The following is a 12,500-nucleotide window of genomic DNA, read 5'->3' on the forward strand; positions in this document are numbered from 1 at the left end:
ACCCCTCGCGGTGGACGGAGGCAGCGGCCGTGCGAGCGAGAGGGAGGGCGCGGGACGGACCCGTACGACCCGCTCGACTCGCAGGCGCTTCTCCTGCCGGCAAGGTGAGGGGAAACCGGCCTTCGCCCGACGAGCGGGGACGCCGAGTTTTTTGAACGACGCGTCTCTCGCGCTGGAACCCAGAGAATACCGGGGCCTGCGGGGGGGGGGTGCTGAAGGACGACGCGGAGGAAGAGGCGGAGGACGAGGAAGGGGTGGGAGGGACTAGGCTCCTCCTTTATGCCTTCTGTCCAGCCTGACCTGCAAGCGACCACGTGTAACAGCAACCCCGAAGACCCTTTCGACCCTGGGCCCCGACGCGGGGGGACGGCGAAGTCGAGGGGGTCGGGAGAGGAGGCACGCCGGACAGCGTTACCCGTTAATGATCCTTTCGCAGGTTCACCTACGAAAACCTTGTTACGACTTTTACTTCCTCTAGATAGTCAAGTTTGATCGACTTCTCGGCGCTCCGCCAAGGCCCGCGAGGAGCCCCGGCGGGGCCGATCCGAGGACCTCACTAAACCATCCGATCGGTAGTAGCGACGGGCGGTGTGTACAAAGGGCAGGGACTTAATCAACGCGAGCTTATGACCCGCGCTTACTGGGAATTCCTCGTTCATGGGGAATAATTGCAATCCCCAGTCCCCATCACGAATGGGGTTCAGCGGATTACCCGCACCTCTCGGTGTAGGGTAGGCACACGCTGATCCAACCATTGTGGCGCGCGTGCAGCCCCGGACATCTAAGGGCATCACAGACCTGTTATTGCTCCATCTCGCGTGGCTGAACGCCACTTGTCCCTCTAAGAAGTTTGACGCCGACCGCGGAGGGCCGCGTAACTATTTAGCATGCCGGAGTCTCGTTCGTTATCGGAATTAACCAGACAAATCGCTCCACCAACTAAGAACGGCCATGCACCACCACCCACAGAATCGAGAAAGAGCTATCAATCTGTCAATCCTTTCCGTGTCCGGGCCGGGTGAGGTTTCCCGTGTTGAGTCAAATTAAGCCGCAGGCTCCACTCCTGGTGGTGCCCTTCCGTCAATTCCTTTAAGTTTCAGCTTTGCAACCATACTCCCCCCGGAACCCACAGACTCGTGGTTTCCCTCACGCTGCCCGGCGGGTCATGGGAATAACGCCGCCGGATCGCGGGTCGGCATAGTTTACGGTCGGAACTACGACGGTATCTGATCGTCTTCGAACCTCCGACTTTCGTTCTTGATTAATGAAAACATTCTTGGCAAATGCTTTCGCTTTCGTCCGTCTTGCGCCGGTCCAAGAATTTCACCTCTAGCGGCGCAATACGAATGCCCCCGGCCGTCCCTCTTAATCATGGCCCTGGTTCAGGAAACCCACAAAATAGAACCGGAGTCCTATTCCATTATTCCTAGCTCAGGTATTCAGGCGAGAAGCGGGCCCGCTTTGAACACTCTAATTTTTTCAAAGTAAACGCTCCGAGCCCCGTCCGGACACCCAGCCAAGGGCATCCGGGGGGCACCGGGAGACAGGGTCTGAGACAGGCGGTGGCACGCCTCGCGGCGGACCGCCAGCCCACTCCCGACATCCAACTACGAGCTTTTTAACTGCAGCAACTTTAATATACGCTATTGGAGCTGGAATTACCGCGGCTGCTGGCACCAGACTTGCCCTCCAATGGGTCCTCACCCATGGGTTTAGGATACGCTCATTCCGATTACAGGGCCTCGAAAGAGACCTGTATCGTTATTTTTCGTCACTACCTCCCCGTGTCGGGAATGGGTAATTTGCGCGCCTGCTGCCTTCCTTGGATGTGGTAGCCGTTTCTCAGGCTCCCTCTCCGGAATCGAACCCTGATTCCCCGTTACCCGTGGTCACCATGGTAGCCGACTATGGTACCATCGAAAGTTGATAGGGCAGACATTCGAATGAGACGTCGCCGCCGCGGAGGGCGCGCGATCGGCCCGAGGTTATCTAGAGTCACCAAAGCGGCCGGGGGGCCCGAGCCCCCCGGATGGGTTTTGGGTCTGATAAATGCACGCATCCCCCGAAGGGTCAGCGCTCGTTTGCATGTATTAGCTCTAGAATTACCACAGTTATCCGAGTAACGTGTGGAGCGATCAAAGGAACCATAACTGATTTAATGAGCCATTCGCAGTTTCACTGTACCGGCCGTGTGCACTTAGACCTGCATGGCTTAATCTTTGAGACAAGCATATGTTACTGGCAGGATCAACCAGGTAGTTTGCACCGTGGTCTGGGATGAACCACGAGTGACATCCGCCTCCCCTTCCGGGGGCTAGGAAGCAGCGGGTTGTAAGTGCGTGCGCCGTCAGGTCCAGACGCCATACAGGGCTACCCAGGACAGCTTCCGCGGCCAGTGTAAACGTGCTCGCGCACCGCCCTCTGGCCTTCGGACGCCGACCTCTCACCTTGATGCAAAGCTGTCCCATCCGGTCATGCCCGCACCGTACCCCGTCCACCTCCTCCGGAGGTGCGGACGGCCGACTCCAGGTGCTTTCGGCGTTCCCTCTCTTCACGCCGTTTTGATTTTCGTGGGCCGCTGGTGGGGGGACAAGGGAAAGACCTCGTCGAATTCCCTCCCCCCTAGCCTCGCTCAACCTACGTTTCGTGATGTAACCAAGAAGAGTGATTCGTGGGCCCAGGTAGGTTTGAAGAGGAGGCCAACAAAGCAGGGCACTCCCTTCCTCCCAAACCACAGACACCAGTATAGGACAACTGAGTAGACAGACTGGCCGTCTGAGTCTCCCCCAGAGAGTTCTGGGATGGGTTACAAATAACCCCCACCCCCCATCAGAGGCTTGACCCGCTAGAACCAGGGAGGATCTGTCAAAACCGCTCTCCACATCAGAAGTTCTGGATCAGCCGGGGCTGGTCGGCAGACGTCCACCTAAGGCCGTGGCCTAACCCCGTGTGGGGGGATAGCGCTCGCACCCGTACACGTGGACACCCGCTCGTCAAATGGCTGGCTCCTCACTTACCGTAGGGGGAATGGTTTGCCTACCCCTGGCGGGTCTGGTACTCCACTCTACCAAACAAGGAAGCAACACACCAATAGACCCCTGCAACACCGGGCAGCTTTGGGCAGTGTCACTACACTCCTCCTTGTTCTTCACGTTCCTTCCGTGGTGATTTTTTTTTTTTTTTCGTGGCCATTGCCGTGCATGGCTTCCCCATCGCTTTGCATGCTCTCCATTGCCTCGTGCTGCTTCACCATTGGTCTCACCTGGAGACCGAAGCCGCTCTCCCAGTAACCCGATGGTACCTGGCCAGAAAACCCCGTGCCCGATTTCATCTAGGACAAGGGCCAAACCACAGACCGTGCCCGTCCAGGGTCAACCCCTGGTCGGACAGGCCTGGTGGGTCGATACCATGGATGTGGCAGGCCGACGAGAATCCACTGGTACATTTACAAACACGCCCACCCTGGTGGCATGGCTGTACGACCCATCGTCGAAGCACGCTGCGGCGGACTGAGCCATTGGATCCAGTTGCCTGGGCGTACACTCAGCCCAACAGACGCACTCGGGTCGGGGAGAGCAAAGCAGACTGTGTGCCTGGATGTGCCCACTTCCATAGGGGAATCGGCATGATGGTTCACTTAACCCGAGGAGGGCTCCCCTCGCGGGATAAGCACCCCCCTCGGGGGATGGGGGGGGGGGGGGGCATCCAGAGCACACCACTTTCCGGTAGGGGACAGGCGTTTGATCATGTGTCCGAGGGAGAGCTCCCCTTGCCGGCCGAACACCCCTCGGACTCCCCTTGGGCTTCCAGAGAACGCCACTGGATGAATTTAGTGCTTGGACCCCATTGATTCTCTTTGCTCTCCCATATACCCGACGGGACCTATTTGCAAAACCCCGTGCCAACCAGACCTCCAGGAAGGGGGCTGGCGGCTAACCATGCCCAGCAGGGTGCACCCTGGTCGGACACTTTGGGAGGGTCGAGAGCCTGGAAGTGCCACCCGGGGGAGTAATTCTGATTTCCGTTTTAATGCACTCAGGGACAGCCCGAGGACCTCTGTAGTGCACCTGAGGCGGACTGAGCCGTCGGGTCCAGGGGTCTGGAGTTCGGAACCTCCAGGGTTCACCTGGCTGTTCTCTTAGCCCGGCAGGGTGCACCCTGGTCGGACACTTTGGGAGGGTCGAGAGCCTGGATGTGCCACCCCGACGAGTAATGAGTTTTCCCTTCGTATCTCTTCCGGACCAGGTCCGATTCGCACGAAACTCGCTGGGCATGGCCAGGAGCGCCCCCTGCTGCCCACGCCACCGTCCCCGCGCTTCTACTCCCGAGGGCCGAGGAGACAGCGAAGCGTGGGTCGGGTCGCCTGCTTCCAGGGTCTCCCTGGTACTCTCCAGTCTCCCGAGTCCATCGGGTCCGACCTCGTATTTTTAGCCCAGACGGGGAATGAGAAAGGGGCCCCCGACCGCCCGAGGGCGGGCGCTCGCTTCTCAGCCTAGGAACGTCCGATTCCCCACGAAACTTTTACGCCAGACGTTCCTGGCAGCGAGCGCGTTCAAAGGTGACCCGCGCTGCTTCTCTCCTCCCAAGGGCCGAAGAGATATTCGTCTTCAAACCCGACCGGCCCTGTGTTTGCCGCCCCGGCGGTTTTAAAAAATCATAGCGTAAAAACGGTGGGTGCGCTTCGCCTGCCGCTTGGACAGCGTTAAACGGCAGCCCCGGCTCTTTCCAAAGGGCCCTCAACCGACTTTCTGCTCCCAAGGAGCCCAGAGATATGAAACCGATAAATCAAAACCCCGTGCCAACCAGACCTCCAGGAAGGGGGCTGGCGGCTAACCATGCCCGGCAGGGTGCACCCTGGTCGGACGCTTTGGGAGGGTCGAGAGCCTGGATGTGCCACCCCGACGAGTAATGAGTTTTCCCTTCGTATCTCTTCCGGACCAGGTCCGATTCGCACGAAACTCGCTGGGCATGGCCAGGAGCGCCCCCTGCTGCCCACGCCACCGTCCCCGCGCTTCTACTCCCGAGGGCCGAGGAGACAGCGAAGCGTGGGTCGGGTCGCCTGCTTCCAGGGTCTCCCTGGTACTCTCCAGTCTCCCGAGTCCATCGGGTCCGACCTCGTATTTTTAGCCCAGACGGGGAATGAGAAAGGGGCCCCCGACCGCCCGAGGGCGGGCGCTCGCTTCTCAGCCTAGGAACGTCCGATTCCCACGAAACTTTTACGCCAGACGTTCCTGGCAGCGAGCGCGTTCAAAGGTGACCCGCGCTGCTTCTCTCCTCCCAAGGGCCGAAGAGATATTCGTCTTCAAACCCGACCGGCCCTGTGTTTGCCGCCCCGGCGGTTTTAAAAAATCATAGCGTAAAAACGGTGGGTGCGCTTCGCCTGCCGCTTGGACAGCGTTAAACGGCAGCCCCGGCTCTTTCCAAAGGGCCCTCAACCGACTTTCTGCTCCCAAGGAGCCCAGAGATATGAAACCGAAAAATCAAAACCCCGTGCCAACCAGACCTCCAGGAAGGGGGCTGGCGGCTAACCATGCCCGGCAGGGTGCACCCTGGTCGGACGCTTTGGGAGGGTCGAGAGCCTGGATGTGCCACCCCGACGAGTAATGAGTTTTCCCTTCGTATCTCTTCCGGACCAGGTCCGATTCGCACGAAACTCGCTGGGCATGGCCAGGAGCGCCCCCTGCTGCCCACGCCACCGTCCCCGCGCTTCTACTCCCGAGGGCCGAGGAGACAGCGAAGCGTGGGTCGGGTCGCCTGCTTCCAGGGTCTCCCTGGTACTCTCCAGTCTCCCGAGTCCATCGGGTCCGACCTCGTATTTTTAGCCCAGACGGGGAATGAGAAAGGGGCCCCCGACCGCCCGAGGGCGGGCGCTCGCTTCTCAGCCTAGGAACGTCCGATTCCCACGAAACTTTTACGCCAGACGTTCCTGGCAGCGAGCGCGTTCAAAGGTGACCCGCGCTGCTTCTCTCCTCCCAAGGGCCGAAGAGATATTCGTCTTCAAACCCGACCGGCCCTGTGTTTGCCGCCCCGGCGGTTTTAAAAAATCATAGCGTAAAAACGGTGGGTGCGCTTCGCCTGCCGCTTGGACAGCGTTAAACGGCAGCCCCGGCTCTTTCCAAAGGGCCCTCAACCGACTTTCTGCTCCCAAGGAGCCCAGAGATATGAAACCGATAAATCAAAACCCCGTGCCAACCAGACCTCCAGGAAGGGGGCTGGCGGCTAACCATGCCCGGCAGGGTGCACCCTGGTCGGACGCTTTGGGAGGGTCGAGAGCCTGGATGTGCCACCCCGACGAGTAATGAGTTTTCCCTTCGTATCTCTTCCGGACCAGGTCCGATTCGCACGAAACTCGCTGGGCATGGCCAGGAGCGCCCCCTGCTGCCCAGGCCTGGCTCTGGGCCTGGGCACACTTCATTCACTTTGTACCTTTAAATCATACTACTACTACTACTACTACCACCAGAATTCCAGGGCCAAGAGGTCACACAGTCATACACAGCAAAGTAGCTCTGGGCCTGGGCACACTTCAAGAAGTTTGTCCCTTTATATAAGCCTAGAAATAGACTTCCAGGCCCAAGAGTTCAAACACATTCATGCCCAGCAAAGTAGCTCTGGGCCTGGGCACACTTCAATCACTTTGTGCCTTTAAATCATACTACTACTACCAGACTTCCAGGCCCAAGAGGTCAAACACAGTCATGCCCAGCAAAGTAGCTCTGGGCCTGGGCACACTTCATTCACTTTGTGCCTTTAAATCATACTACTACTACCACCAGAATTCCAGGGCCAAGAGGTCACACAGTCATACACAGCAAAGTAGCTCTGGGCCTGGGCACACTTCAAGAAGTTTGACCCTTTATATAAGCCTAGAAATAGACTTCCAGAGCCAAGAGGTCAAACACAGTCATGCACAGCAAAGTAGCTCTGGGCCTGGGCACACTTCAAGCACTTTGTGCCTTTAAATCATACTACTACTACTACTACTACTACTACTACTACTACTACCAGACTTCCAGGCCCAAGAGTTCAAACACATTCATGCCCAGCAAAGTAGCTCTGGGCCTGGGCACACTTCATTCACTTTGTGCCTTTAAATCATACTACTACTACCACCAGACTTCCAGGGCCAAGAGGTCAACCACAGTCATGCACAGCAAAGTAGCTCTGGGCCTGGGCACACTTCAAGATGTTTGACCCTTTATATAAGCCTAGAAATAGACTTCCAGGCCCAAGAGTTCAAACACATTCATGCCCAGCAAAGTAGCTCTGGGCCTGGGCACACTTCAATCACTTTGTGCCTTTAAATCATACTACTACTACCACCAGACTTCCAGGCCCAAGAGGTCAAACACAGTCATGCCCAGCAAAGTAGCTCTGGGCCTGGGCACACTTCAATCACTTTGTGCCTTTAAATCATACTACTACTACCACCAGACTTCCAGGCCCTGGAGGTCACACCTTCATGCCTAGCAAGGTTGCTTTACACCTGCGCACACTTCAGACCGTTTCACTCTTTTAATCCTTCAAAGTACCACATTTCCAGACCCAAGAGGTCACAGAATCATGCCCAGCAAAGTAGCTCTGGGCCTGGGCACACTTCAATCACTTTGTGCCTTTAAATCATACTACTACTACCAGACTTCCAGGCCCCAGAGGTCAAACACAGTCATGCCCAGCAAAGTAGCTCTGGGCCTGGGCACACTTCAAGAAGTTTGACTCTTTATATAAGCCTAGAAATAGACTTCCAGAGCCAAGAGGTCAAACACAGTCATGCACAGCAAAGTAGCTCTGGGCCTGGGCACACTTCATTCACTTTGTACCTTTAAATCATACTACTACTACCAGACTTCCAGGCCCAAGAGTTCAAACACATTCATGCCCAGCAAAGTAGCTCTGGGCCTGGGCACACTTCAATCACTTTGTGTCTTTAAATCATACTACTACTACCAGACTTCCAGGCCCCAGAGGTCAAACACAGTCATGCCCAGCAAAGTAGCTCTGGGCCTGGGCACACTTCAAGAAGTTTGACCCTTTATATAAGCCTAGAAATAGACTTTCAGGCCCAAGAGGTCAAACACAGTCATGCCCAGCAAAGTAGCTGTGGGCCTGGGCACACTTCATTCACTTTGTACCTTTAAATCATACTACTACTACTACTACTACTACTACTACTACTACTACTACTACTACCAGACTTCCAGGCCCAAGAGGTCAAACACAGTCATGCCCAGCAAAGTAGCTCTGGGCCTGGGCACACTTCAAGAAGTTTGACCCTTTATATAAGCCTAGAAATAGACTTCCAGGCCCAAGAGTTCAAACACATTCATGCCCAGCAAAGTAGCTCTGGGCCTGGGCACACTTCAATCACTTTGTGCCTTTAAATCATACTACTACTACCAGACTTCCAGGCCCCAGAGGTCAAACACAGTCATGCCCAGCAAAGTAGCTCTGGGCCTGGGCACACTTCAAGAAGTTTGACCCTTTATATAAGCCTAGAAATAGACTTCCAGAGCCAAGAGGTCAAACACAGTCATGCCCAGCAAAGTAGCTCTGGGCCTGGGCACACTTCAATCACTTTGTGCCTTTAAATCATACTACTACTACCACCAGACTTCCAGGCCCAAGAGGTCAAACACAGTCATGCCCAGCAAAGTAGCTCTGGGCCTGGGCACACTTCAATCACTTTGTGCCTTTAAATCATACTACTACTACCACCAGACTTCCAGGCCCTGGAGGTCACACCTTCATGCCTAGCAAGGTTGCTTTACACCTGCGCACACTTCAGACCGTTTCACTCTTTTAATCCTTCAAAGTACCACATTTCCAGACCCAAGAGGTCACAGAATCATGCCCAGCAAAGTAGCTCTGGGCCTGGGCACACTTCAATCACTTTGTGCCTTTAAATCATACTACTACTACCAGACTTCCAGGCCCCAGAGGTCAAACACAGTCATGCCCAGCAAAGTAGCTCTGGGCCTGGGCACACTTCAAGAAGTTTGACCCTTTATATAAGCCTAGAAATAGACTTCCAGAGCCAAGAGGTCAAACACAGTCATGCACAGCAAAGTAGCTCTGGGCCTGGGCACACTTCATTCACTTTGTACCTTTAAATCATACTACTACTACCAGACTTCCAGGCCCAAGAGTTCAAACACATTCATGCCCAGCAAAGTAGCTCTGGGCCTGGGCACACTTCAATCACTTTGTGTCTTTAAATCATACTACTACTACCAGACTTCCAGGCCCCAGAGGTCAAACACAGTCATGCCCAGCAAAGTAGCTCTGGGCCTGGGCACACTTCAAGAAGTTTGACCCTTTATATAAGCCTAGAAATAGACTTTCAGGCCCAAGAGGTCAAACACAGTCATGCCCAGCAAAGTAGCTGTGGGCCTGGGCACACTTCATTCACTTTGTACCTTTAAATCATACTACTACTACTACTACTACTACTACTACTACTACTACTACTACTACCAGACTTCCAGGCCCAAGAGGTCAAACACAGTCATGCCCAGCAAAGTAGCTCTGGGCCTGGGCACACTTCAAGAAGTTTGACCCTTTATATAAGCCTAGAAATAGACTTCCAGGCCCAAGAGTTCAAACACATTCATGCCCAGCAAAGTAGCTCTGGGCCTGGGCACACTTCAATCACTTTGTGCCTTTAAATCATACTACTACTACCAGACTTCCAGGCCCCAGAGGTCAAACACAGTCATGCCCAGCAAAGTAGCTCTGGGCCTGGGCACACTTCAAGAAGTTTGACCCTTTATATAAGCCTAGAAATAGACTTCCAGAGCCAAGAGGTCAAACACAGTCATGCCCAGCAAAGTAGCTCTGGGCCTGGGCACACTTCAATCACTTTGTGCCTTTAAATCATACTACTACTACCACCAGACTTCCAGGCCCAAGAGGTCAAACACAGTCATGCCCAGCAAAGTAGCTCTGGGCCTGGGCACACTTCAATCACTTTGTGCCTTTAAATCATACTACTACTACCACCAGACTTCCAGGCCCTGGAGGTCACACCTTCATGCCTAGCAAGGTTGCTTTACACCTGCGCACACTTCAGACCGTTTCACTCTTTTAATCCTTCAAAGTACCACATTTCCAGACCCAAGAGGTCACAGAATCATGCCCAGCAAAGTAGCTCTGGGCCTGGGCACACTTCAATCACTTTGTGCCTTTAAATCATACTACTACTACCAGACTTCCAGGCCCCAGAGGTCAAACACAGTCATGCCCAGCAAAGTAGCTCTGGGCCTGGGCACACTTCAAGAAGTTTGACCCTTTATATAAGCCTAGAAATAGACTTCCAGAGCCAAGAGGTCAAACACAGTCATGCACAGCAAAGTAGCTCTGGGCCTGGGCACACTTCATTCACTTTGTACCTTTAAATCATACTACTACTACCAGACTTCCAGGCCCAAGAGTTCAAACACATTCATGCCCAGCAAAGTAGCTCTGGGCCTGGGCACACTTCAATCACTTTGTGTCTTTAAATCATACTACTACTACCAGACTTCCAGGCCCCAGAGGTCAAACACAGTCATGCCCAGCAAAGTAGCTCTGGGCCTGGGCACACTTCAAGAAGTTTGACCCTTTATATAAGCCTAGAAATAGACTTTCAGGCCCAAGAGGTCAAACACAGTCATGCCCAGCAAAGTAGCTGTGGGCCTGGGCACACTTCATTCACTTTGTACCTTTAAATCATACTACTACTACTACTACTACTACTACTACTACTACTACTACTACTACCAGACTTCCAGGCCCAAGAGGTCAAACACAGTCATGCCCAGCAAAGTAGCTCTGGGCCTGGGCACACTTCAAGAAGTTTGACCCTTTATATAAGCCTAGAAATAGACTTCCAGGCCCAAGAGTTCAAACAATTCATGCCCAGCAAAGTAGCTCTGGGCCTGGGCACACTTCAATCACTTTGTGCCTTTAAATCATACTACTACTACCAGACTTCCAGGCCCCAGAGGTCAAACACAGTCATGCCCAGCAAAGTAGCTCTGGGCCTGGGCACACTTCAAGAAGTTTGACCCTTTATATAAGCCTAGAAATAGACTTCCAGAGCCAAGAGGTCAAACACAGTCATGCCCAGCAAAGTAGCTCTGGGCCTGGGCACACTTCATTCACTTTGTACCTTTAAATCATACTACTACTACCAGACTTTCAGGCCCAAGAGGTCAAACACAGTCATGCCCAGCAAAGTAGCTGTGGGCCTGGGCACACTTCATTCACTTTGTACCTTTAAATCATACTACTACTACTACTACTACTACTACTACTACTACTACTACCAGACTTCCAGGCCCAAGAGGTCAAACACAGTCATGCCCAGCAAAGTAGCTCTGGGCCTGGGCACACTTCAATCACTTTGTGCCTTTAAATCATACTACTACTACCAGACTTCCAGGCCCCAGAGGTCAAACACAGTCATGCCCAGCAAAGTAGCTCTGGGCCTGGGCACACTTCAAGAAGTTTGACCCTTTATATAAGCCTAGAAATAGACTTCCAGAGCCAAGAGGTCAAACACAGTCATGCCCAGCAAAGTAGCTCTGGGCCTGGGCACACTTCATTCACTTTGTACCTTTAAATCATACTACTACTACTACTACTACTACTACTACTACTACTACTACTACTACCAGACTTCCAGGCCCAAGAGTTCAAACACATTCATGCCCAGCAAAGTAGCTCTGGGCCTGGGCACACTTCAATCACTTTGTGCCTTTAAATCATACTACTACTACCACCAGACTTCCAGGCCCAAGAGGTCAAACACAGTCATGCCCAGCAAAGTAGCTCTGGGCCTGGGCACACTTCAATCACTTTGTGCCTTTAAATCATACTACTACTACCAGACTTCCAGGCCCAAGAGTTCAAACACATTCATGCCCAGCAAAGTAGCTCTGGGCCTGGGCACACTTCAATCACTTTGTGCCTTTAAATCATACTACTACTACTACCACCAGACTTCCAGACCCAAGAGGTCAAACACAGTCATGCCCAGCAAAGTAGCTCTGGGCCTGGGCACACTTCAAGAAGTTTTTGACCCTTTATATAAGCCTAGAAATAGACTTCCAGGCCCAAGAGGTCAAACACAGTCATGCCCAGCAAAGTAGCTCTGGGCCTGGGCACACTTCATTCACTTTGTACCTTTAAATCATACTACTACTACTACTACTACTACTACTACTACTACTACTACCAGACTTCCAGGCCCAAGAGGTCAAACACAGTCATGCCCAGCAAAGTAGCTCTGGGCCTGGGCACACTTCATTCACTTTGTGCCTTTAAATCATACTACTACTACCACCAGACTTCCAGGCCCAAGAGGTCAAACACAGTCATGCCCAGCAAAGTAGCTCTGGGCCTGGGCACACTTCAATCACTTTGTGCCTTTAAATCATACTACTACTACCACCAGACTTCCAGGCCCTGGAGGTCACACCTTCATGCCTAGCAAGGTTGCTTTACACCTGCGCACACTT

The 12,500-nt window shown here is 53.6% G+C and overlaps 1 non-coding gene across 1 annotated transcript; it reads right to left on the reverse strand.

The window, feature by feature from the left end:
• Positions 1–419: 419 nt before the first annotated feature.
• Positions 420–2,258, reverse strand: LOC145656641 (18S ribosomal RNA). Its single transcript, XR_014122244.1, has one exon. It is a non-coding gene; the product is annotated as an 18S ribosomal RNA (ribosomal RNA).
• Positions 2,259–12,500: the final 10,242 nt, after the last annotated feature.

The sequence above is a fragment of the Electrophorus electricus genome, unplaced genomic scaffold (assembly GCF_041902795.1).
Source record: "Electrophorus electricus isolate QZ-2024a unplaced genomic scaffold, ASM4190279v1 Scaffold84, whole genome shotgun sequence".
Taxonomy (NCBI): domain Eukaryota; kingdom Metazoa; phylum Chordata; class Actinopteri; order Gymnotiformes; family Gymnotidae; genus Electrophorus; species Electrophorus electricus.